Source organism: Triturus cristatus, chromosome 6 (genome assembly GCF_964204655.1).
Source record: "Triturus cristatus chromosome 6, aTriCri1.1, whole genome shotgun sequence".
Taxonomy (NCBI): Eukaryota; Metazoa; Chordata; class Amphibia; order Caudata; family Salamandridae; genus Triturus; species Triturus cristatus.
The window spans coordinates 1,692,956,273-1,692,980,806 of record NC_140589.1 but is presented as its reverse complement, the minus strand read 5'-3'; positions in this window follow the sequence as shown (position 1 = coordinate 1,692,980,806).

Here is a 24,534-nt window from a genome sequence, read left to right as displayed (position 1 = left end):
AAGAGCGGGGTCTAACTTAGGGATGCCTTATATGTAGTAAAAGCGAAGGGTTGGGCCTGGCAAGTAGGTGCACTTGCCAGGTCGACATGGTAGTTTTACACTGCACTGGAAGACACTGCAGTGGGAGGCCTGAGACATGGTTACAAGGCTACTCATGTGGGTGGAACAATCACTGCTGTAGGCCTACGAGTAGCATTTGATTTACAGGCCCTGGGCACACAAAGTGCACTTTATTAGGGACTTCCTGGTAATTCAAACATGCCAATCATGTATAACCAATCATAATCACAATTTACACAGGGAGCACTTGGACTTTAGCACTGATCAGCAGTGGTAAAGTGCCCAGAGTACAAAAACCAGCAAAAATTAAGTCCAGCATACAGTCAAAAATACAGGAGGTATAGGCAAAAAGACGGGAAACCACGCCAAGGATGCCAGGTCTAACATATTCTTATTTGGAGTCTTGCCAAGATTAATTCATTTTATCAGCCCCTAGTAACCAATGTACATATTTACTGTATGTATTTGTGTACAGCACCAACGTACATCTTCTTCACTGATGTCACCTTCTACTTTCAATGTGTCGTATCTGGACCATCTGTAATGCAATATGATATACTGAATCAAATTATCTGTTTAATTTGAACTGATTGATTTTGAATTGTGATTCTTTGCCTGGGAGGTTTAGGCCTGAAACCTTTCCTGCAGGGAGCAAAGGAAATGTGCCAGGTCCTGCCAGTATCCAGTATGGTGCTGGCCAGGATGTTGGCTGGGGGTTTCGGAGGCTTGGGCTCCCCTGCATCCTCCAACATGCCTTAAATTTAGGGTGTCCCTAATAGGCACTGTAGTACCCACCTACAATAAAAAAAAATGCTGAGGCTGAGGGGGCCCTGGGGCTCATCCCCATCGTCATTAAATTGTGGGTGCCATGGGTGGGCACCGGGGCACCCACCTGGAATAAAATAAGTCTGGCTCCTGCCAGGAGCACCTACTGGTGCTGTGGGGGACATGGTGCTCCCCCACAGCTTCTGACAAAAATAGAGCTGTTGGGGCACAAGTTGGCACTAGGGCACCCACTTATAAAACAAAAGGCAGCTCTCGCTGGCACACACAAAGGGTCACTGGAGATCCTCTTGCATCCCCAAATGTAAAAAAATATATGGGTGTCCCAGGTGGGCATCAGGACACCTCCAAAAATGTATTAAACAAAAACTAAATAAATATTAAATGGCGACTAGAACCGCTAATTTATTATTCACTGCTGTGGCAAAGAGCGCCCAATAATGCCTTAGGTTATTTTTTAAAATAAATATCTTCTTGCTTGTGGTGCCCCTAAAAGAGGCAGGGCACCACCAAACATTTTTTTATGTTGTGGAGGGCAGCAGGAAGTGAAGCAACCCACCAGCAACATAAAAAACATTAATTCTCCTGCGTCATTAAATCCTTGACCCCAGGTGGACTTACCATATTTTTCAAATGCACTCCTCACTGGAGCTCTATGCTCTTCAGCTGGAGAGCAAGACCCTCTTGTGGTTGTTTTTGTTAATAAAAAATAAATTCAACATGTCTTTCTTTTAACATTTTTCAGCCCACAATATGCAATCATAAAAAATAATATTAAAACAGAGACTTAGAAACATGTTGATGTTATCTTTTTTTAATAAAACTTTGTCGACTTACCACAGACGACACACTCAAGACCATGAAGAACATCCACTCCGGAGCCTTATTGGACCCTGCCTGTATCACATCTTCCATAGAACAGCCAAATTCATTTCCCCAGAGCTTCCCCCCACCATCAACATGACACCCAACAGATCCTCTCCCTCACCAACTAACCCACAGCCACCAGAATCAACTTTCACAGCGGGATGAAGGCCGTTGCCACCTGAATGAAAGACAAGTACTCATCCTGGGACCCACCCCCTCATCCTGGGATGACTCCTTGTGGCCTGCTGCACTGGGAACCCCTCCCACCCCCACGGACCACGCACGCTACCTCAGCATCATAGTGGACTACTTGCTCACTATGAACTGCCAGATCAACACTGTATCCTCACCCTGATGCCACACTCCCGCCTTCTTTGAAAGAAATTCAGACGGATTCCCACAGAATACAGAAAGATGGTCACCCACGCACTCATCACCATGAGACTCAACTACATCAATGCACTCTATTCCGGCACCACCCAAAAGCAACTCAGGAAACTACAGAACGTTCAGAACGCTACAGCCAGAGTCTGCCTCACCCTCTCCAGCTGCAGCCATATCACACAACACCTCCAACAACTCCAATGGCTCCAAGTCAACAAGAGGATCACCTTCAAGCTCCTCACACATGCCTAGAAAGCTTCCCACGATGCAGGAATAGCATATCTGAACCACCGCCCCTCATTCTATGTACCCACCAGACAACTTTGCTCTGCCCAACTTGCCCTAGTCACTGGGAAGGATATGTGCAGACGTGGGTCCCGTGCTCACTGCACCACTGGACTCAATTTAGGCTGGCTGATGAGGGGTGATGCCCCGAAACCGGTCCCAGGATGCTTGTTTCCGGTCCAGGGAGGACCTGGCTTGGCAGTTTGGGCTGGACTGTTCCCATGAGGCAAAGGGTCAAGACTGATTTGCATATAGCTTTGTCCAAACTGGGGTGGCGTGGTGAGCAAAAGAACGATGGGTTAAGCCCAGATCTTTGTGACTGGGGTTGAATGTTTGCATTGTTCAGCATTCCGTCCATCTTTTATTCCCTGTGCTTTTGTTGCCCTAAGTGGGAAGGGTATGCCCAGACGTGGGTCCCATGCTCACTGCACCACTGGATTCAAGATAGCCTGGCTGATGAGGGGTGATGCCCCGAAACTGGTGCCAGGATGCTTGATTCTGGGCCAGGGAGGACCTTGCTTGGCAGTTCGGGCTGGACTGTTCCCATGAGGCACAGGGTCAAGACTGATTTGCATATGGCTGGGTCTAAACTGGGGTGACGTGGTGAGCAAAAGAACGATGGATTAAACCTAGATCTTTGTGACTGGGGTTAAATGTTTGCATTGTGCAGCATTCCATCCATCATTTGTTCCTTATGCTTTTGTCGCCCTAAATGGAAGGCTATGCCCAGACGTGAGTCCAGTGCTCACTGCGCCACTGGATTCAAGCTAGCCTGGCTGATGAGGGGTGATGCCCCGAAACCAGTACTAGGATGCTTGTTTCCGGTCCAGGGAGGACCTGGCTTGGCAGTTCGGACTGGACTGTTCCCTTGAGGCACAGGGTTAAGACTGATTTGTATATGTCTGGGTCTAAACTGGGGTGGCATGGTGAGCAAAGGAACAATGGATTAAACCCAGATCTGTATGAATAGCGTGGAATGTTTGCATTGTTCAGCATTCTGTCCATCATTTGTTCCTTTTGCTAGTGTCTGTGGCTTAAGCATAGATGTGAAGCTGCTGGCTTACGAGTCTATGTCAGATTGGGTATTTATTAGGTACATCTCATTAAGGTAAATAAATACTAAACAAGGACATGCTTTTGAATGGTATTTAAAGTTTAATACAGTGACTCTTAACCTGTAGTCCATGGACCGATATGGGTCAGCGACACCTACTTAGGGGTCCGTGGCTGTTTTAGAAACTTAAATAATATTAGCAGATTAGTGAAGTATAAATAAATAAGACAAAATAAATTAGAACATTTTAAAACATTGAAAATGTGAAGGAATCGACAAATGAAGTTGGTATACCTAGCTGGATTTGTGGGAGCAGCCCAAGGTGGAGAAGTGTGGCTCAATGATTAGAGCGGCAGACCCTGATGCAGAGGTCTAGCCTGGGACCAGGTTCAATTCCCCGCCTCGGCGGGTCTTGGGCTCAAAATTCCACGTACCTAATAATTATCGCCTCGGTGCCATTCCAATCATGGAGTCCAACTCTGGGCAATAACTTGCTTAATCTCCACAACGGCCCCCACAACACTAAGGATGCCTGGCCTCCTCCTTGGGGGTGCCCAGGAGTGGACGCCTCACAGGGAAAGCCAGGATGGGTTCCACAGCGGTATTCGTACAAGCGCCTTGAGACCCTTGCGGGTGAGTAGTGCGCTATACAAGTATCAATTTACATTTACAATTTACAAGTACAGCAAAAATAATATAGTACGGATGATGAGTGGCGTCATTGGAAGCACCAACAAGGAGAGAACACACATTAGGAACAAATAAGACAAAGTGATATGCTAGAGTCTAGTACATTGCTTTGTCTTTTAGAATTAAAGAACAAATTTAGAAAAGCTGCAACCTTCCCATTATTCGTTAAAGTTCAATTTTTCAACACTTGTTTGGGAGTTTAATTAAATATTTCCTCATTTGTGAGTTTGATGTATTCTTATTTCTGTATTTATTTTTATGCATGTATGCATTGTTTTGAGGTTCAGATCATAGAAATTACTTAGGCTGGGTTCTCCAGCTTCCAGCAATGCCTGACTGGGCTCCCTGGATTCCTGTAAGGATTCATTGTTGGTCCCTGGATTCCAGTAATGACCCAGTCGGGGTCCACGGAAGTCAAATGTTTAAGAACCGTTGCTTCAATCAGTTGTTGATTGCATAAATGTCTACAGGGACATGTTTCTTACATATCTGAACATGAGTGAACATGAGTGAAAAAAAATCATCACGCTGCAAAAGGTTACACCCATTAGCACTACAGAGGAATTAGAAAATTGGATATAGACGTAGCTCTCTGATACCTTCCAGTATGAAAAACATATAGCAAACTGTCACATTTATTGGATGTTGTCATGAGTGGTGTCATCAATTATGTCAGTTAACATGCCATGAGTGATGTAATCAGTGAGGTCATAAGCAGGGCATGATGGGGACCAAGTAATAGGTAAATCACTGAGAATTATAATGAAGGACCTTTATCGTTTTTTCTTGCTTTCGTTGTTCGTTTATATACCAGTAGTCTCCCCTGCAAGAGGACATGAGCCAATACTTTTATTCCACAAAATGATGGCACATTTCAGCTGAGAAAGCCTTTGTCAAACGGATGTGTGTGCCCCATCACCTCTCAAAATTACATCTTGATGTTGTTCATGGCATAACCAACATATTCTCACATGATCAGAACAATACTTTAAGATAAATCATTAATTTCACATTTCTCTTTACAGAAAACAAACAACCTAATAGATCATAATGGTTTATAAATTTACTATTGTTGTAATTCCCACATTTTAATAGACATAACAAGTTGCCCGTGACACTGGTATGTACAGTTTTTTAATAGATCATTTCATCATCAGTTCCACATTTCTGTTCAGCAACAACTAGCATTTCAATTGATCATAAAGGGTGTAAAAATATAAAGACTACCCTTTTTGTAAATTGCATTCACAATGTTTTTAACATAGAAGTAAGACCACCCATAATTATCAGCTCTGAAAGTCACAGTTAAAGCCATATCTCTTACTTATCAAGGTGTATACTTTCATACAGTCATAAGGGTAATAGCCTCTAATTTTCATATTCAGCTTGACATGCTGTTACGTCATATAGTGGTATGTTATCAATAGAAGTTCAAGACACAATTGTGTTCTTAGTCTGCACGAGTACCTCTCTTGCATCTTCCACATATTTTCTGTCATTCTTATACTAGAACCAGTTCTGTATGCGTTATAACAGCATTAATATTAAATCTTGCATATTAGATTGCATCCATCTATATGCAGTATGGTGTGAGCCGTGAGTAATGTTTACACAAAATAATAAGTGCAACAAGTGAAGTTACATACCCGCAGTTACCCTACTTCTTCCCCTTCCATTCGCACTGAACTCCCTAAGTGTCAATGAATTTTCACATTTACAAGTAATAAACATCAAAGAGCAAACATCCCTGGTGATGAACACATAGGGGCCTAGTCTCCCACCTGCAATCTGGAACTTGTAGTTCATGCCTTAATTCTTGTTTACAACTAGTGAAGTCAAATTGGTCATATCATTTTGTTTATATGGTACATGTAATCTGAAGGAAATTACATCAAACTAAAACTTTGTTGCAAGCACAAACGCCTTCAATATCTTCAATATATGTTGCAATTTGTTCACAAGCATTCAGAAAACATAGGGTGCATCACCTCACAACATCACTGAGTATTATGTTCAACTTGTGTGACAGAGGCTCTAGGTAAGGATGAAGGGTCTCGTCTCCAACTGCTCCTACGGAAGTGAGAAATTTAGCTGAATCTGCAGGTGCACTGAAGAAGCAGGATTTGCCTTTGTAGTTAACTTGGCTAAATAGAGCATGGCACACTTCAATTCTGATGCCCATAATGTTTCTCTGGCTTCGAGGAAAGCATATCTCACTTCCTACACTCCTGCCTTCAAGTCTGGGAACATGGTGAAGATACTGGTTTTAAATTACAATTTTCCTTTTTCTCTGGCCTGCCTCAGTGCCATGTCTCAATGTCTAATTTAGCAATCTGGCAATAATAGAGCAAGGTGTGCCCCTGGAGGGGCTCTCAACGCCATAGTTCTATGAGAATGTACTATAACAAACATATCTGAAAACTGGGTTCTCCCTAAAGGTCCACCATCAGTGTTTCCATGAACACCTCCATTCTCCCCATGTCACAAATTTCCGGCAAACCAATTATTCTACAATCATTGCAGCATGATCATGCCTCTAAGTCTTCATGCTTTGCATTTATGAGGGTGCTTGCCTTTCTCCATCTTCAATAAAAATTAATTTGAGGTGCTGTCCTTCAGGTCTGATATCCTGTGGTCTGCTATGACAATACTTTTGGTATCTTTATAAATTATTCTTCATTTGATCAGTCTGGTGGTTAGTGATTCAATTTTATAACCAATTGCCCTTTGGCTTCAGTTCATTGAAAGCAATGTCACTCTCACCCTACTGCCTGCACTTGAGTCAGCTAGCATCAGCTGTTCTGCATCTGTGCCCAGGCATATTTCTGTGTCAACTTGAGGGGCGATTACTGACAAAAGATACCTGTTTTTTTCCCCATGTTTATGCAAGCCACAGTTCAGTTTGACACATTAAGAATCACCAACTTTACCCACAAGCGAGGACCCCTCATAAACTGTTGTTTCTATATCTGGTGGAAAGAGTCATTTCAGAAGAACCAACGAAGTAGAGTAACAAGTAACTGATGTCCCAGTCTATTTAGGAAATGTTGCAACAACAAGCCAGTCAGGTCCTCTGCAATTGTCACTCAAGCAAGGCCCCTCTTGCATTTGTCTTGCGTACGACTGCATTCAATGGAATGTAGAGTCTACTGAGGCATGCACCCATCATGCGTTAACGGAAGCAAATGTATCTTCAACAGTAGACCTTCTTGTGTGTGCATGGACAGCAAAGACAGTGTACCTCTCCCAAAATATGTTTATTATTTGAAATCAAGTACTTAGCACTCACAATTTGGCAGCTTATCAGTTTGGGCACAGAACCTGGTTGTAGACAGGGCAGCGATGTTGGATGCACAAAAATGGGTACAAGGCCTGGGTCAATGCCAAAGACCATGTACAGCAGGGGTTGGCCTCATCAGAGGCTGTGCACAAGGCCTGTCTGCAGGCGGGGTGAGCTGTCAACATTTATTACACACAGCTGAAGGCTCATGTATTTGGAATTGACAATAGAGGAGGTTGGGTAAGGGGTCTGACTGGAGGCCAGCTCATGCTGTCATTCCTTGCTAACTGTAGCTGAAGGCTGCAAGTGGTGGGCGTTGGTTGTATAGGATGGAATGTAGTATATCATCACAAACAAAATAAATTCACACAAAAAATAATTTAAAGTCTAAATTATGGTTTTGTCCACTAATAATGCATTACCACATGTGTATAAAAATCCACAAGAAAATGCAGTTACAGTGAAGTTGAACCGTTTTAGTATTTTGTGTTTTTAAACTTTTTTAAAACTCTCCATTTCAGGATCAATTTCAGAGAATCCCTATTGCTGTATCTCAATTTGAACATGACTTGGACCTTGCCTATTGGAAATCTTTCTTTTTATCTCTTCTTGGCACCACTTTCACCATGGACGGTATCAAGTCTTGCTCTTATATGTTGGAACAGGGTAATTGTCCGCCAAAAATATATTCTGGTTTTTCCCCAAGAGGAGTTCTTGCTCTCCCTGGGCCCAATTAACAAAGGTAAACTGAGATGAAAATCTAACATTATGACTTTCGGTATTCACAAAGGGCATTTACGAGTAGTAAAGTTAGACTTTTGCCTCAGTTATAGTCTTAAGTTTAACTGAAACCAAAAGTCTAAGGACTTTTGGTCGCAGTTAAACTTAAGACCAAAACTTAACTTACTACTTACTACTGGTAAATGCCCTTTGTGATTACCAAAAGTCATAAAGTAAGACTTTTATCTCAGTTTACCTTTGTGATTCGGGCCCAAAGCTTGGAAGCAACTTTCCCAGCATTTATTTTTTTTCATTACATGAAATACTCCCGATCCCATTTCTCCTTTGAGCCTTCATTCTTTTCTCCAGAAGAAGTTGATGCAGTTGCTGCTTGAACTGCAGTTTTGGATAGTCTCCTAATGTTCTGGAGGTGAAGCCACCTCTTCTTCCATACTAAAGGAAACCATTGTCCTCCAACACAAGCCAGAAGGTTTACAGTCACTCCTTTAAATGCCAGAATACTATCAATGCACTAAATCAGGGTTTTTTCCCTTTTTCCAACAAAATCTAATTGATGTAGAGGATTATCCCACTAGAATACTACTTTTCTGCAGTTTTTTGAGTAGTGAGCTCAGAAAACTCAATTTGCAAGCCTATGTAATGAAATTTGAGGTTTTTGGCTTGCGGCCTTCCGCTTCCGGGCCTGCAAGCCTAATACTTTATATGGAGACTTCAGGTTACCATTACTGCACATGTTATCATCAATATCACACCAGGACTCACCTAAACATTGAATGTAATTCATAAAAGTAGTTTTTACACGTTATATATTTTTCTATGACATAGGTTCTTGGGCCCAGAAGGATGCCAATGGCTATTTTAAGACTAGGCTTCCTATATTCCCATGAGCCTACCTCCACACGTAGAGACTGCGGTTTACCATAATTGCACAGTATTTTGGCATTCTGACTTCAGGAACCCCCTCAATATTACATTTTGTTAGTAAAGATTGTATCACACAATGTATACATTTTTTTCTATGATGCAAATTTTAGCAGAATGCTACAAACTCCAGACAAGGCATTCTGCCTATGCAGAAGGTGGGACTTGCTATTTAGAAATCTTAGGGCCTGATTCACAAAGGTAAAGTTAGACCAAAAGTCTAACTTAGACCAAAAGCCTAACTTTGACTACTTTTCGGTATTCACAAAGGTAAGTTACTACGAGTAAAGTTAGAATTTTGGTCTAAGTTAGACTTTTGGTCTACCTTTACCTTTGTGAATTGGACCTTAACTTTACTGCTTCTCAGATATTCACAAAGGTAAAGGTAGACCAATAGTCTAACTTAGACCAAATGTCTAACTTTACTCGTACTAGTTTACCTTTGTGAATGCTGAAAAGTAGTACATTTTGGGGCATATTCACAAGAACGTACGAGTGTGATAACTATCGCCAAAGTAATTTATCGGCAGAAAAGTTAGCACTGCCTAGCCCCGATTATTATCGCTGTGATAGCGGGGTATTCACAAGCCCGCGCTACATGGCGAAAATAACAGTGAACGGCGGAGAAAACATGCGGCAACAACATCGCAATGGCGATAGTTATTCCTGCGTTAGCAGGCGATAGCTGTGGATTGGCACATCAGCGCCAGAAAACTCACCTTTCTCAACCCAGGGGATATCGCATTGCGATCATGGCCCTACAAATATTAGGATGTGAGGGTTAGGATGTCAAGTGAATAACAAATGCAGGAGACAGCTGGTTCATTTAACATTTGGCAGGCAGCCTGAAAGACTTTATGTCTGAACTGGGGTGGCAGAGTGGGCTAAAGAACGGTGATGGATCAAACCCAGATCTGTTGACTGGGTGTGAGTGTTTGATTGGTTCTGATGCTCCGTCCATCACCACCCCCTTTTGTACCGCCTGAAAGACTGTGTCAACAGAGGCCATTTCCCCGACCTCTGTACCCCCGCTCTATTGAAAGACCCTGCCAGCCAGCACCTACAAGTGATAGATGGAAATGCATTCACGGGTGAATGCTGCGGGGTTGGCAGGTATTCAAAAAATATGGCGGGGGGCTGGGGGTGGTGGCGGTGGGTGTTGTGACCCTCATAGGTATCGGAGCTGCATGATCACTGCCTCCATGGCATCTGTGGGTCTTCAGGTGTGGCTCTTGGCTGGGCTCCCTTTCATGCTGTGGGTAGTCGTCCTGCTTAGCACCAGCAAAAGGCAGGTGTAGAATCCCTGTCGCTGCCACGGATTATCCTCCCCTGTTTTTGCTTCACTTCGCAGATCTGGCAGTTCGTTGTAAATGTGGTGTTGTGGTTTTCTCGTGTGTTTTTGCACGGGAAAGCCTACTCTGCATTTCATTAGTGTTAGTTGGTGGTGTCCACCGTCGAGATAAATTTTGGGGCAGTTATCGCGGTAATACTGGTGTTGTCTGCAGTTTACACCAGCTTGTGAATGGGGTGTTAAATCTATCTCCACTTTTGCTGGGTTAAGGTGAAGATAAATCGGAGTTAACTCCTTGTGAATATGCCCCTTTGACTTTTGGTCTAAGTTAGACTTTTAGTCTAACTTTACCTTTGTGAATCTGGCCCATTGGCTTGTATTTGGGGCCCACAGACTTATGAAAAAATATCAGTTATCCATAACCCTGCAATGCAGTCATCAACTTGTCTGCATAATTTTAGGAGCAAAGTATGTTTTCACAACATTTTAAACCATGTTTTTTAAGATATAAGCGTGCAGACTTTCTTGGAAGTGCACGGGCTTCAAAGTGCTATGTCCAACCCGTGCAACAGCCAGACAAGCTTGAATGGCAGTGGACTGGATTTTAGATTATTAATGCTAAATGCATTACTGTCATTAATAATCATTGCAATAAAATATTGTAGTGGGCTATGCACAGCTTCAGTTGTCCATGGATTCAGCAATAGTAAGTCTGTAGTTATGGTTATGTCAGAGCTTCTATTGAAACATTTTGGGTTTGTATCTATCTATTTATGTATCTGTTTATGTATGAATCTATGCATCTATCTATCAATATAGCTATCTATCTATTATATAGTTAGTGATAGCAACTCTGTATTTAAAGTTGTGTCTGTGTCCACCGAACATTGCTTTGATTTCATTATAACACTGGCACCATTTGACCAATCTGCAATAAAATTGGCACTCTGTTGGTCTCATGGCCTAAGTCTCAATATGTCAAGTTTCATGCATTTTCAATGTTATCGTCCATAAGAAAATTTGCTTGCAGCTACAGCAAAAACTGTTCAACAGATTTACACCAAAGTTGACATAAAACTGGCATGGCCCTTAAGTATTTTGGAGTAAATCCATTCAGCAATGTGTTCAATATTTGTGTTACAAAAAGGAGTCCGGTGGCACTCATAGAGTTAATTAGCCCATGACCTTTGAGTATCTTACCTTATAATTTGTGAATTATTTGCTGATCCTCTTAGGATAATCAATTTGAAAAATAAACACATCCAACTTGAAGAGGGGGCAATTTTTAATTTGTCCAATTTGAGATCTGCAGATTAAGGAAGATTTTTGGATCCAGTTAATCTGTACCACTGTTAGGACATGAAAGTATTTGTTTTGGAGGCCATTAAAGATGCTCAGAAAACATTGTTTTGGAGGCCATTAAAGATGCTCAGAAACCAATGTGGCATGCTGAAAAAATGTGAAAAAGACTATTACTGGATGAGGGAGCATCCCCTAACCCAGGATGATACTGCCCCAAAAGATAACAAAGCCCCTTTGTTTCTTATGGCATTTGTGGCTATGAGTTCCGGTTTGTGGATCTGTGAAACTCGAACAGCCATGTTTATTCGAAAACAGTCTTTTTTGGGGTTTCAAAAACAGCAAAATATTAAAACTGAAATAAAAACTTCACAGTGGGTCTGTGGATGGCAAGATCATGCCAAGACCATGCGTGGTGTGCACAATGGATTTGAGGGCTAACATACAGTGCCAGAAAGCCACAGTTCATAGCCAAAGTTGCGGGTAATTGGTTCAGTGCAATTGGGGAAAGAGCAAGGCCTGGCTTCAGGCCTGACCAAGCACCCAGAGTCCACTGTGTATGGTTGAAGGCAATGCACAGCTGTTTCAATGGCGCAGAGGCTGGTGGGCGTGCCCTACTCCCAGAACACACTGCCAAAGCAAGTGAGCAGCTGGTTCAGTGACACAGGAGCTGTTGCATTACCTTCACCAACAGCCTGAGGCAATGGGGTTCAAAGTAGTGAAGGTTGGGTCATGCATCGTCTGTGCATGGCCAGAGGCTGTACACATTGAGGGGTTTGTGCGCAGAGGGCTGGGCGAAAGGCCAGGCAGATGGCCATGCTGCATGGCCATCCTCCACTGCTGACATCCAACAGCAGTAAGCCATTTAAGTTGGACAGACAGAAGGTGGATGCATGAGTGGTTGGAAGCATGACCTGGCCAAACAACAGACCCTACTGCCAATCCCTAGAGCATATTTTCAAAAGCAGGTGTCGGGACAATGGAAGGTGGTTCACAGGGCTTGGGTGCAGGCGTTGCAGCCCGCCATTACTGAATGCAGCCAAATACAACGTTTATACACAGTGGAGTGGGGGCATATTATCAAGAAATGGCGTTAACATTATCGCCGCTTTAGCGGCAGAAAACTGCCGCTAAAGCGGCGATAATGGGCTTGATAATATGCCGCAGAGAATTCCAATAGAAGCCCATGTTGACACTAGAACATGGGCCTCTATGGGAATTCAACATTTCTGACTGGGAGGTCGAGCAGTCTGTTCAACTAACTTCAGGAATCCTAGACCAGCCAGACCCTGCGTTGTGCATAATAAATGTGCATCTTTAAGGATGTGGGCTGTATGCTAACCCTGGCAAAGCAGGGCTGCCAGGGATTTGGGTTGGAATGCCCATGTCAACAATACAACCCCTGGAATAGAACAGGTGATGATGGAAGAAGAGTACCTGGCATCATGAGACTGTAATACCTCTCATAGATGTCTAAAAAACCTGGGAGAGTAACCTATACACCAAACTGATAGTCTACCTAGTCTATTGAGAGGAGGGTGGACTGTTATGTTTCCGCCGGTGGTGCACGCACTGGCTTGACTACTGGCAACTTTACACAAATTGCTCAACAAACTTGGGTCCATCAGTGTAATTGCATCTGACTACCCACCTATTTAGAGCAGACTTTTTGGTGCACTTTTTTCCTCTTCAGGACCACCAGGAAAGGCATTGTGGTCACAAAGATAAAAAAAATAAAAAATGACACACACCATGGGAGGAAACTTCCAGAGCATCAGGGTCCTATTTTTGTTTTACAAAAACAAAATTACCACTTTGTGAGTTTGGTTTTGTAAAACAAAAAGGTTTGCTGAACTGTTGCATAAAACATGGCGAACACTCAGGGATCTTGGAATGCCTTTAGAGGAGCTGCAATTGTGCCAGCTCTTCTGAAAGCATAGATAGCTGTGTCAAGAAGGCAGGGATCTCTAATACAGCAGCCGGTAGTCCACCTGAACAGTGATGGTCATGACCTCCACTACCCTGGAGGACGGCAGACTGCCTGCCAAATCCTAAATCATGCTATATTTCTGTGCTTGCCGCAGTAACCCAAGTGAGGTTCCTTGCTTGACAATGGATTGAAAGAGAAGCCTTCATCTGACACAGGAGTTAAGGCAGTGGACTGGTATAATCATTCAACAGCTGGTCCTTTGACATTTCTGGTTCACTTTGTTTGTAGATCTCACTCTTATGTGTAGACAGGGACGTGAGACAGGAGACAAAGTTGCTCACACAACTTGGTTGGCCATTGTGATTGTTGCTTTGCAGGATCTATGGATGGCCAGACTATAGGTATATCACTGACATAAGAAATGGTGTTGGATGGATAGGTTTAGTGATGGGAAGAGCTCAGTAGAGGATTCAGAGATTCTCTAAGAAGGCACAAGACTGAAATGTGAAATACCAAATCCAATGGATTGTCATACCTACTACTTTCGTAAATTAAATCTGTGTATGCAAAGGTTTGGTGCATTTATGCAAGTATCTGGTGTCAGAGAATAGGAAATAATGTTCCCCCTGGTGCCAGAAAAGTAACAAGTGTCTTTAAAGGTGCAGGATTTCTGTAGCAATGCTGCAGAAATGTTTTCAGTGTATAACTTGGCTTAAAACTCGTTCTGGATTTTTTTAATAGGAAAGTCCTATCAATGTCAGATTTACAGTTGATAGGTAATCTATCTGAACTACATTAAACTGTCCAGATATTCGTTATATAGGGTGATAAAAACTATTTTTTAAATTTAAAAGTACCTTTGCCGAAGATCCAATGCAGTATTGAACAAAAGTGAATGCACATTCCATACAGGCCTTTTTTGTTTTTATTTTGTTTTTTTGTCCTTGTTAACCTCTGACTCCAATATCCATACCACCAGCCAATAGATCCTTAGATCAGGAGGTTTACCCAAGGTCGATATCCATATGGATCAGACTTTTCCAGCAACCGGAAACTGCATGAGGAAAGGAGGCCATCGCAGCTTAGAGAGATGCTTAGGTTTAATCATAGGGCAACGACAAACGCTCTTTTGTACTTCTCTTTTTTTCTCCTCATCTACCCCCTGGACCACCTTGATAGTAGGCTCCAGACCTTCTTCTTTTTTGAAACTTTTCCCATTAGATCCATTTTGGACATATAAAATAGAGATTCTGGTCTTAACCACATCCTCCCTGAATTTCAAAATACCTGGACATTGCTGAAACATGTGCACGTCCGTCGCCTTTTCTAACCCACATTTCACACATTTGGCAGATTTTCCTTTTGCCATCTTCGATAGCCTTTCTGGTGTTATTTATGTCCTGTTGAGTGAAAAGAGATGATTTCTACTTAAACAAGCAGGCTTGATAATTGAGGATAATGTGTGCATCGATACTTGCCAGATGTTTTGTAATTGTTCCCTTGGCATGCATTCTCCCCACAGCTCATCTGCCAGTATGAAATCGCCTTCCGTGGCCTCTTGTAGAGCCCAATACCAAACCGACACGTCCTTGCTTCCAGGAGGTTTCCCCACAAGCTGTTCTTCTAGATGATTTCTAATGCCCAGTTGTATATATTTAAATTTTGACAATTCCCCCCCCCCGCCCCATTCTCTTGCTCAGATCCTCCCAGGGTATAAGCTTGCCATCCTGAGTAAGCTCACCCCAATAGCGTAATCCCACCTCTCCTAATGGCACAGCTAATTTGTCCTCAAGGCACTTCTGGGTCCCTGGTGCGTCCCATATGAGAGCCAAATTAGAGTAATAGCCTAGACTTGTCATCTGTCTTATTGTGTACTATATTCTTACTATTAAATTTGGCCTCCAAACTTAAATAGAAACTGATCTGTGCCTGCATTAGGTCCTTTTAGCATGGCCTTGAACAAATTCCCCAGATCTGAACATTCTGGTGCCTTGAACAGCATTCTAGTATTTGTCAGATGAAAAGCCCAGGCATTGAATTGAATATCCTCCTCAGTTTTTTCCATGAGATTCTTATACCCTTATAAGCCAAGATATAGGCCTGCTGCACTTCATCGACCAGTGACTTATCAAAATGCAGGGGAATTGTGTTGAACAAAAAAGTAATTTCAGGCAATATCACCATTTTCACCAGGTTCACCCTCCCAAGCATTGTTAAGGGAAGATGTGTCCATCCCTTCATTAGTCATATGCTGTCCCTTAATATTCTATTCAAATTCACCTCTGGGATTTCCATGATGTCCTGTACGATCTTCAAACCCAGGTATCTCATTTCTTTTTTAATCAACAGGTTTTCTTCTCCCTGATTCCATACCATAACCTCAGTTTTCCCTCCATTTACTGCCTACCCGGACACTTTACAAAATTCTGATGCAATCTGGAATTTAGCCGGTAGTGCAACCGAAATGTCTGAGGTGTAGACCATTAAATCGTCTGCATATAGTGCTACCTTCTTCCCCCAGCCCTCGTGGCCGAATGGGGGAATATTAATGGCCATTCTGATCTTACATGCTAAGGGCTCTACATAGAGATTGAATAAGTGAGGGGATATGGGACAACCTTGTCTAGTACCTCTGGATATTTTAAAAGAAGCAGTTACATTTCCATTTACTAGTATCCTTGCAGAAGGATCCTGGTATATTAACTGGATAACCCTACAAAATGTATCTCCCAACTTGTGTTTGTTTAGAATAGTAGCCAAATATGACCATTTTACTCTGTCAAAAGCTTTAGTGGCATCTAAGGTCCCCACAGCTACGGGGATTGAATAAACAGTAGCCACATCGATAGCCCCTATTAGGCTGTACGTTAATTTGTGTGGGTACCTACCCTTAAGGAACCCCTTCTGATTACTATGTATTAACTGACCGACTACTTTACTCAGTCTTTCCGCTAGGATTTTTGCAAAGTGTTTGTAATTGGCGTTGAGCAGTGATTTCGCCCTATAAGAATCGCAGCTGGCAGGCTTTTTCCCTGGTTTTAATATCAGCATTACAATCGCCTCACCCCAGGATTTAGGCAGCTGTAATCCCTTCTCCAAAATCTCCTCAAACATCGATGTCATAAATGGGATTAACACATCACCCAAGATTCTATATAGCTCTACTGGTATTCCATCTTGCCCTGTAGCTTTACCCCCTTTGCTTGTCTTTAACCTCGTCTTGAGTTATAACCTGATTTAGGAGATTTGGCTGAGTCAAGTCTTGGGGCTTTATGATTTCCGGGCCTAACCAGTGGCACACCTCATCTTCTAAAACTAGTCCCTCGTCAGCATATGGTTCCTGGAAATAATCCTTAAAGGCTTTCTATATATGTTATTCACTAGTTAGGTTGAGATTGTGATGCCCACAAACTGCTCGCTACTGAAAGCTGGCGCTCTGTGCAAGTCTGCTCAGGGTGCGTTTTTGCATTTTTAACTTGATTCTTTAAATTCTGTTTTTAACTGTGCTTTAATCAGTGATTCTAAAAGCTTACCTGCGCTCTGCACTTTGTTCACCATTTTGGGGTAGTCCACTAAGCTGCTCACATGACCTGCGGTGCCCGTATGTAAGAGTGGGCCTGCCTCAAAATAGGTCAGCATGCTAGTGGCTGCGACGCACAGGGTGGGGGGTAAAACGCAATGCTGACGTGACCGTGCAGCATAGATTGAGAATGTGATGCCCAGAAACTGCTCGCTACTGAAAGCTGCCGCCCTGTGCAAGTCTGCTCAGGGCGCATTTTTTTTTATTCTTTAAATTCTGTTTTGACTGTGCTTTTAATCAGTGATTCTAAAAGCTTACCTGCACTCTGCACTTTGTCTGCCATTTTGGGGTAGTCCACTAAGCCTCTCACATGACCTGCGGTGCCCGTATGCAAGAGCAGGCACGCCTCAAACAAGGTCAGCGTGCTAGTGGCTGCAATGCACAGAGGGGGATAAAGCGCAATGCTGATGCAACCGCGCAGAATAGATTGAGATTCTAATGCCCACAAACTGCTCGCTGCTGAAAGCTGGCGCTCTGTGCAAGTCTGCTAAGGGTGCGTTTTTGCATTTTTAATTTGATTCTTTAAATTCTGTTTTTAACTGTGATTTTAATCAGTCATTTTAAAAGCTTTCCTGCACTCTGCACTTTGTTTGCCATTTTGGTGTAGTCCACTAAGCCGCTCACATGACCTCCGGTGCCCTATGTAAGAGCGGGTCCCCCTCAAACAAGGTCAGCGTGCTAGTGGCTGCGATGCACAAGGGGGGATAAAAAGCAATGCAAGCCCATCTGCGCCCGTTGCTGCCCGGATTGTGCCATGCACCAGGATCCCTGCCCGTTTTTAGGTCTCGGCTCGAAGGCTGCGCTTGTGCAGTCTCGATCCGAGATTTAATGACTTGGAGAAGAGGGGCTTGAACCCGCCCCTCTTCTCCCCTGTTCTCCATTGGCTGGCCTCTTGAATGCTGGCCAGCCATTGGAGAAGAGGCCCGTCACTCTGAACAGGCCCCGTCCTTTTCGGATTCGGGGGCGTGTTTTTTCCAACTTTTCTCATTATCTCCTCCAGCCAATGGCAAGAGGAGAACACGCCCCCGAATCCGAAAACACCGCTGCCCACACATTTCTTCTAGGGCTATGTAAGCAGCCTTTGTGTCGCTGCTGGCCAGCATTTCCCCGTTCTGCTCATTGTCTAGAAAAGGTGTTCACAATTGTACCTAGAAGTTGATAACCTGACATGAAATCTTATGGCTTTTGCGGGGCCTGCTTTCTCCGAGTGCCGCTAGAATCCAGCTTTCTACTGCATCCTGAGAGAGAGAAAGAAGCCACCTCTTCAGGGGGCGAGTCCGCATCTCTGTCGCAGGAGGGGGGTGCCGTGGTGCATTGTACTCCCCCATTTTCACAGCTCCGAGCGGCGGCGTCTTTAAGAATACAATTTTGCCTCGCCTGGCAGCTGCGGTGTGCGGTGTGAGGAGCCCCTCGTCCGCTGCTTTCGACCGTAGGGGGTGCGCCAGGCCTCTGAAGGCCTTTGATAGAAACGGCAGGGGGAATCCTAAGCATGCAATTCGAGCACAAGAAAGCCAGGGGGAGAGTGTTATTAGAAACAGCACCCGCCCTGCATAGCAAAGGGCACAAATACCCGAACTGAGGAGAGTTTAGGACAGAGACGGATGGAAAGCCGGGGATATCTCTCCGAGCTGCGGCAAGATATGAGAGGCAGAAAGGGATTCTAATGGGAGGCCCGAGGGTGACTGCTGCCGCGTGCCGCTCACGCGAGCTTCACACAGAGGGCCTCGCGCTGCCCGAGTGAGTTCCGTCCGTTCTACAGTAAATAACAAGTCCCTCTTGAGCTGTTTTTCCAGGAGTATACTGTATGAGCTCATGGCCGTGCGCTCTTGATGTCAGTGCTTAATTTGAGCCAGTGGTTGCAAGTGGGGCCCACTTGTACGCAGGGCTTTAAGTGGGATGAAAAAACTGGGGATCTCTAAAAGGTGTTTGTTTGGTCGATGTAATTAAGGGTGTGGCTTAAAAACAACTCAGCTAAAAATATGTGCTTAGCATAGTGTACCGCCCGTCTGGTATTTTGCTGTTTCTATCATTGCATCAAGATAAATAATACAAGTAACACATACAACAAGCCAGGACTATTGGCTTTGCCAATGGTTGTTAGTTGCATAAAATAAATAGGCAACAACTATGGCTTCATTGTATATAACATTGAGAATGGCTCCATTCTGAAATCATGAGATTGTGAAAGAACTACAACAAGTCTCTTTGAAGTTACTTCAAAGGCAGTGAAGGGTGTTACTGCTGCAGAGTTAAGATTTTTTTTCAACCCTGAGGTTGAGGGCAAAAATGGCGAGCCCAATAGAGACTCTTCTCAGCACCTGCTTTTTAGAATTGCAGGTGCTGAGCACCGCAGGACCTGGCACACTTAAAGCCCTGCTTGTACGCATTTTTGGGGACCGGTACATACTTTTCCTTGGCAGACTTTGACTCATAGCAAGGAGCGAGAGAGAAACACACAAGGGGGGGGGGGGGGGTAGGGATACGGGGGTAGAAGAAGGAAGAGTAAAACGTAAATGTATGACCAAGGGAAGAAGTAGGGATTAAAAAGCAAGAGTGAGGTAAAGGAACTGGGGTGGTGCATTATAGAGCCTTGTGGGGGGAATCGAGTATATCCAGCCTTGGTATAAGGCATGATGACATTCAATAGTGCCAGGTATGGCTTCTGAGCAAAACTTTGGGTCTCAACACCTATTTAGTTACATATTTAGCACTGGTGTGATTTACTAGTATAGTCTGGCACAGTCAGTAGAGGCTGGTGTGCTCGACGAGCGGAGGGGTGGGCGGGGTGGTTGTGGGTGGGGGGTATAAGAGTCGCAGGTGAAAGAAATAACAATAAAGAAAAAAGTACCTGCAGCCGTCCATGTCATGCTCTTCTGCTCTTCAGCTGTCGCGCACTTCTGCTCCTCTTCGCTACAGAAAGGCACAGGCTCCCAGAATGCCCTGCGGCCAACCCTGAAGCTGCTCTCATGCATGAGAGCAGCTTCAGGATGGCCTGAGAATCCTCGATTTGAGCTAAAGGACAGACTGTGAGTATGTGCCTGCTCTCTGCAACCCATCTGCGTTGCTGGGTTGGAGACAGCTTTCACTGCCCATGAAGGTTTGGCCGTCATCCACAGAGGTAGGAATGCACTACCACTCTCCTCAATGCCTGTCACTCCCAAGGCTCGGCAGGAAAGGAAAAATAAAACGAGTGTTAATTATTGTTTTATTTTTCCTTTCCTGCCGTTTTTGGGGGGGCGATGTCTTCCGGTGCAGGAGCCGCCGCTGCTGGCACTTCAGCATCCTCCACTCAAATTGTCCGCTATGAAGAAGGAAATTAAAGGAGCTAATGTGTTTGAGCGTGAATAAAACCAATCTGGCAACTTTGTCTTGTTTTATTCATTTTGACGGAGTTTGGAAAAATAAAAGTGTTCCTTTTTAGGTCTCGGCACGAAGGCTGCGCTTGCGCAGTCTCGGTTCGAAATTTAATGACTTGGAGAAGAGGGGCTTGAACCCGCCTCTCTTCTCCCCTCTTCTCCATTGGCTGGCCTCTTGAATGTTGGCCAGCCATTGGAGAAGAGGTTTGTCTCTCCGAACAGGCCCCGTCCTTTTCGGATTCGGGGCGTGTTTTTTGCTACTTTTCTCATTATCTCCTCCAGCCAATGGGAAGAGGAGAACACGCCCCCGAATCCGAAAACGCCGCTGCCTTTCCCCGAGGCATTTCTGCTTCGCCTCGGAGAAAGGCAGTGGTGTGCTTGTTTTATCTTCCCATACTGGATAAATCTTGAGCCGGGTGTTTATGAATCTCGGTAATAGCTTGCCGGAAACCAGCAGCTCTCCTGTCAGCAGATAAACAAAGCCACTGCCAAAAAAAAAAGATTACGAGCGAAATCCGAACAGAAATCGGTGCTCTCTCCCATTTCCTGTCCACCTCAGAGGTGTGAGTAACCCTTCACAAAGGGGCATGTGTGTCACGCCTGAGTCAAGGGTCAAGGGTCAAGACTGATTTGCATATGGCCATGTCTAAACTGGGGTGGTGTAGTGGGCAAAAGAACGATGGATTTAACCCAGATCTCTTGACTGGGGGAGAATGTATGCATTGTCAGCATTCCGTCCATCATTTGTTTGTTGTAACGCTTTTCGCCCTAAGTGGGATTGGTATTCCCAGACGTGGGACCCGTGCTCATTACGCCACTGGAGTCAAGCTATCCTGGCTGATGACGGCTGATAGCCAGAAAACCGGTCCTAGGATGCTTGATTCCGGTCCAGGGAAGACATGGCTTGGCAGTTCGGGCTGGACTGTTCCCATGAGGCACAGGGTCAAGACTGATTTGCATATGGCCATGTCTAAACTGGGGTGGTGTAGTGGGCAAAAGAACGATGGATTTAACCCAGATCTCTTGACTGGGGGAGAATGTATGCATTGTCAGCATTCCGTCCATCATTTGTTTGTTGTAACGCTTTTCGCCCTAAGTGGGATGGGTATTCCCAGACGTGGGACCCGTGCTCACTACGCCACTGGAGTCAAGCTATCCTGGCTGATGACGGCTGATAGCCAGAAACCGGTCCTAGGATGCTTGATTCCGGTCCAGGGAAGATTATGGCTTGGCAGTTCGGGCTGGACTGTTCCCATGAGGCACAGGGTCAAGACTGATTTGCATATGGCCATGTCTAAACTGGGGTGGTGTAGTGGGCAAAAGAACGATGGATTTAACCCAGATCTCTTGACTGGGGGAGAATGTATGCATTGTCAGCATTCCGTCCATCATTTGTTTGTTGTAACGCCTGAGTCATGCTCGCCTCGAGTCGCTGCTTTTGAGTCACCTGCATCGATGGCGCTTTCTGGCTGTAGCAGTTTTCCGCCTCGAGTCCCCTTCTCCTGGTCTTTCAACTTTTATTAGTATGCCACCCTCCCAGTTTCCTCCCGTGGGTCTTAATAGATGTGCATTATGGGAGCTCTGACGTCGGCAGCATGCATGGTACATGCCAAACGCGAGGCTACTGGAATTATGCCCCATGGGCAGACCAAACTATGAGGCGGGGTTGACTAAATTCTACAGTAAGAGAAGGGAAATTATACAGCTTAACTGCTGTACTTTTTTCTGATAGGATGACTTCATTATTTTGGCATTTTTCCACACGTTAAAAATGTATGTGCACAGGTTTTACCCCATTAGCACCAGTTAAAGGTTAAGATGCGTCAATCAGCGACTGAACGGTGACCAGTCCATCCTAGTGAAGGCCAATCCACAGTGCAGCAAAATGTGTTGCCATGTCTTAGTAACTTTTGATCCGTTTGAGTAAACATTTTTTTGTTAAAATCTGCAGATTATGCATATGATGCATTGTGTCACAAATGTGTTGAATCTAGAGTTATGCTTTAAACGCCACGGTTGCAAAATCACAGAATTCCAATGACTCTGGCCAAAGAGTATAGGGAGCCGGTTGAGATAATTTCAATTATAAAATGATAAATGTTTGAATAGTAGGCTGTTGGTGTAAAGTAGCAAATTATAATGCCTTTATTCTCAGTTTTACAATTCAAAATCTACATCTAAGTGTTTGTGCCAGTAACAGATGAATACAGCAGATGCATAAGAGACACCTGAGCATAGTCCAGCGTTTACTTAATTTGTAGCTTGCGGTTCAAAACTTCGCTTCTAACAAGAATAGTGTTCATTTGGTGGCCCACCTCTTACACACCAAAATCCTCCTTTCTCATCGGTTCCTCTGCTCTTGTTAATCGGGTGCACCTGTTCCCTGTTGGGAAATCTGATTTCTTCTTCCTTCATGCCCACAATATTACTGACTAAGATGATGTGACCTAGTTACTCTTTCCAAACTCCTGTGGCTAAGGCAGCATTTTCTCTTGGAGAAAACGCAATTTCATGTTCGGTCTTCTCCAAGCGGAGCATGATTACGTTTTTAAACAGATGATTGCGACAGTCTGTTAAGATTTTCTGAATCTTCAAATCCTTGGCAGGTGGGGAGAGGGGGGATGAGTTGGTAGTACTTCACGGAATTGAATCTGAAGTAGCAGGCCAGTAGTTTACATCTTGACTACTTGTAGGAAGGCACGGCAGCAACAGATATGTTTGTGTATTGGTATAGTTTGACAGCTCCACTCTGCAACATCCATGCATTGACTGTCCAGTCCCTACAGGTATTGGTTTGCTTCAGCCTCAGTGTTGCGGCTTTCTTCATATGTTTCTATTCTTAAACATAGTGCTGGGTCTGGTGGCCTAGTGGACAACCGTAGGGGCCTATGTTCGACCTCATGGCCACAGATTCAAATTCAGGCAGATCCACTCAGCCTTTCATCCTTTTGAGGTCGCTCAAATTAGTACCATCGAGTTGAGTAACAATAAACATCTGTTATTTAGTGCCAGGAGGCCTACGGATGAGCGTGCGCTTTATAAATACATGTTATGTTATGCTTCAATCTTGAGGGTTGGCAATGCTTATTGTTGCCTTGCTTTGTTGATTTGGCGTCTACATTTGGTTTTCACTTGTTTTTTGCACTAGTTTAATTCTATATGTGGCTGTTTATTTTTCGGGTCTTCACGATGTTGGCCTTTCTGACATGGATTGGCTGTCGGAAACAGACTTTGTGAGGCCCCTAGTAGGGCCCCCTTGCAACCTGGCCCTCCGCATTTGGGCCTGCGGGGGGCACCTATTGTGCCTCCTCAACATCCCTTCATCATGTGACCGGCACCTTGAGGTGCCTGCCACATGGTACAGGGTTATGTACCAACTTCCATTTTTCAGTGGGAGCTTGTGCTGTTGGCGGTTTCAGCCTACTGCACAAGTATGGCAAGTACTGGACTTATACTGGAAGGGGCGTGAATTGTTCCAAACCTATAATGGTTTGCATGTTCTTTGCAAGCTCTTGTGTGCTTTTTGGACCGAGCTCACCGTATTCGTCTCTCGCCGATATGCTTCTCTGCCACCTACTCAGTGTGTTTTTTTTCTCTTGCCTGTGTGTTTCTCTTCCCACTCCTGTGCTAGTGTTGCTCTCTTGTCTGTGTGCTTCTCTTGACCATGTGCTTTTCAAACACCACCTGCGCTCGTGATTCTCTGCCACAGCTCTCCGTGTTTCTCTTTCTTTCCCATGTACATTTCTGCCCCACTCTCGATATTCCTTTCTTGTCTGTGTGCATCTCTCACCTATGTGCTTCTCCCTTTGCCTTGTGTTTTATTCTGTTGCATCCCCCATCCTCTAAATGACCGGCTCCTCTTTTGAAAGATTTTGAAGTAAAAAAGGTTTGATCTTACGCTCCTGTTATTTTTTCATCAATCCATCTCATATTGGTAAATAAAAAAGGCACCTGTATCATTTGGTACGCATGCACAAGCATGGTGATGCATGTACATGACTGTCACTGCATTT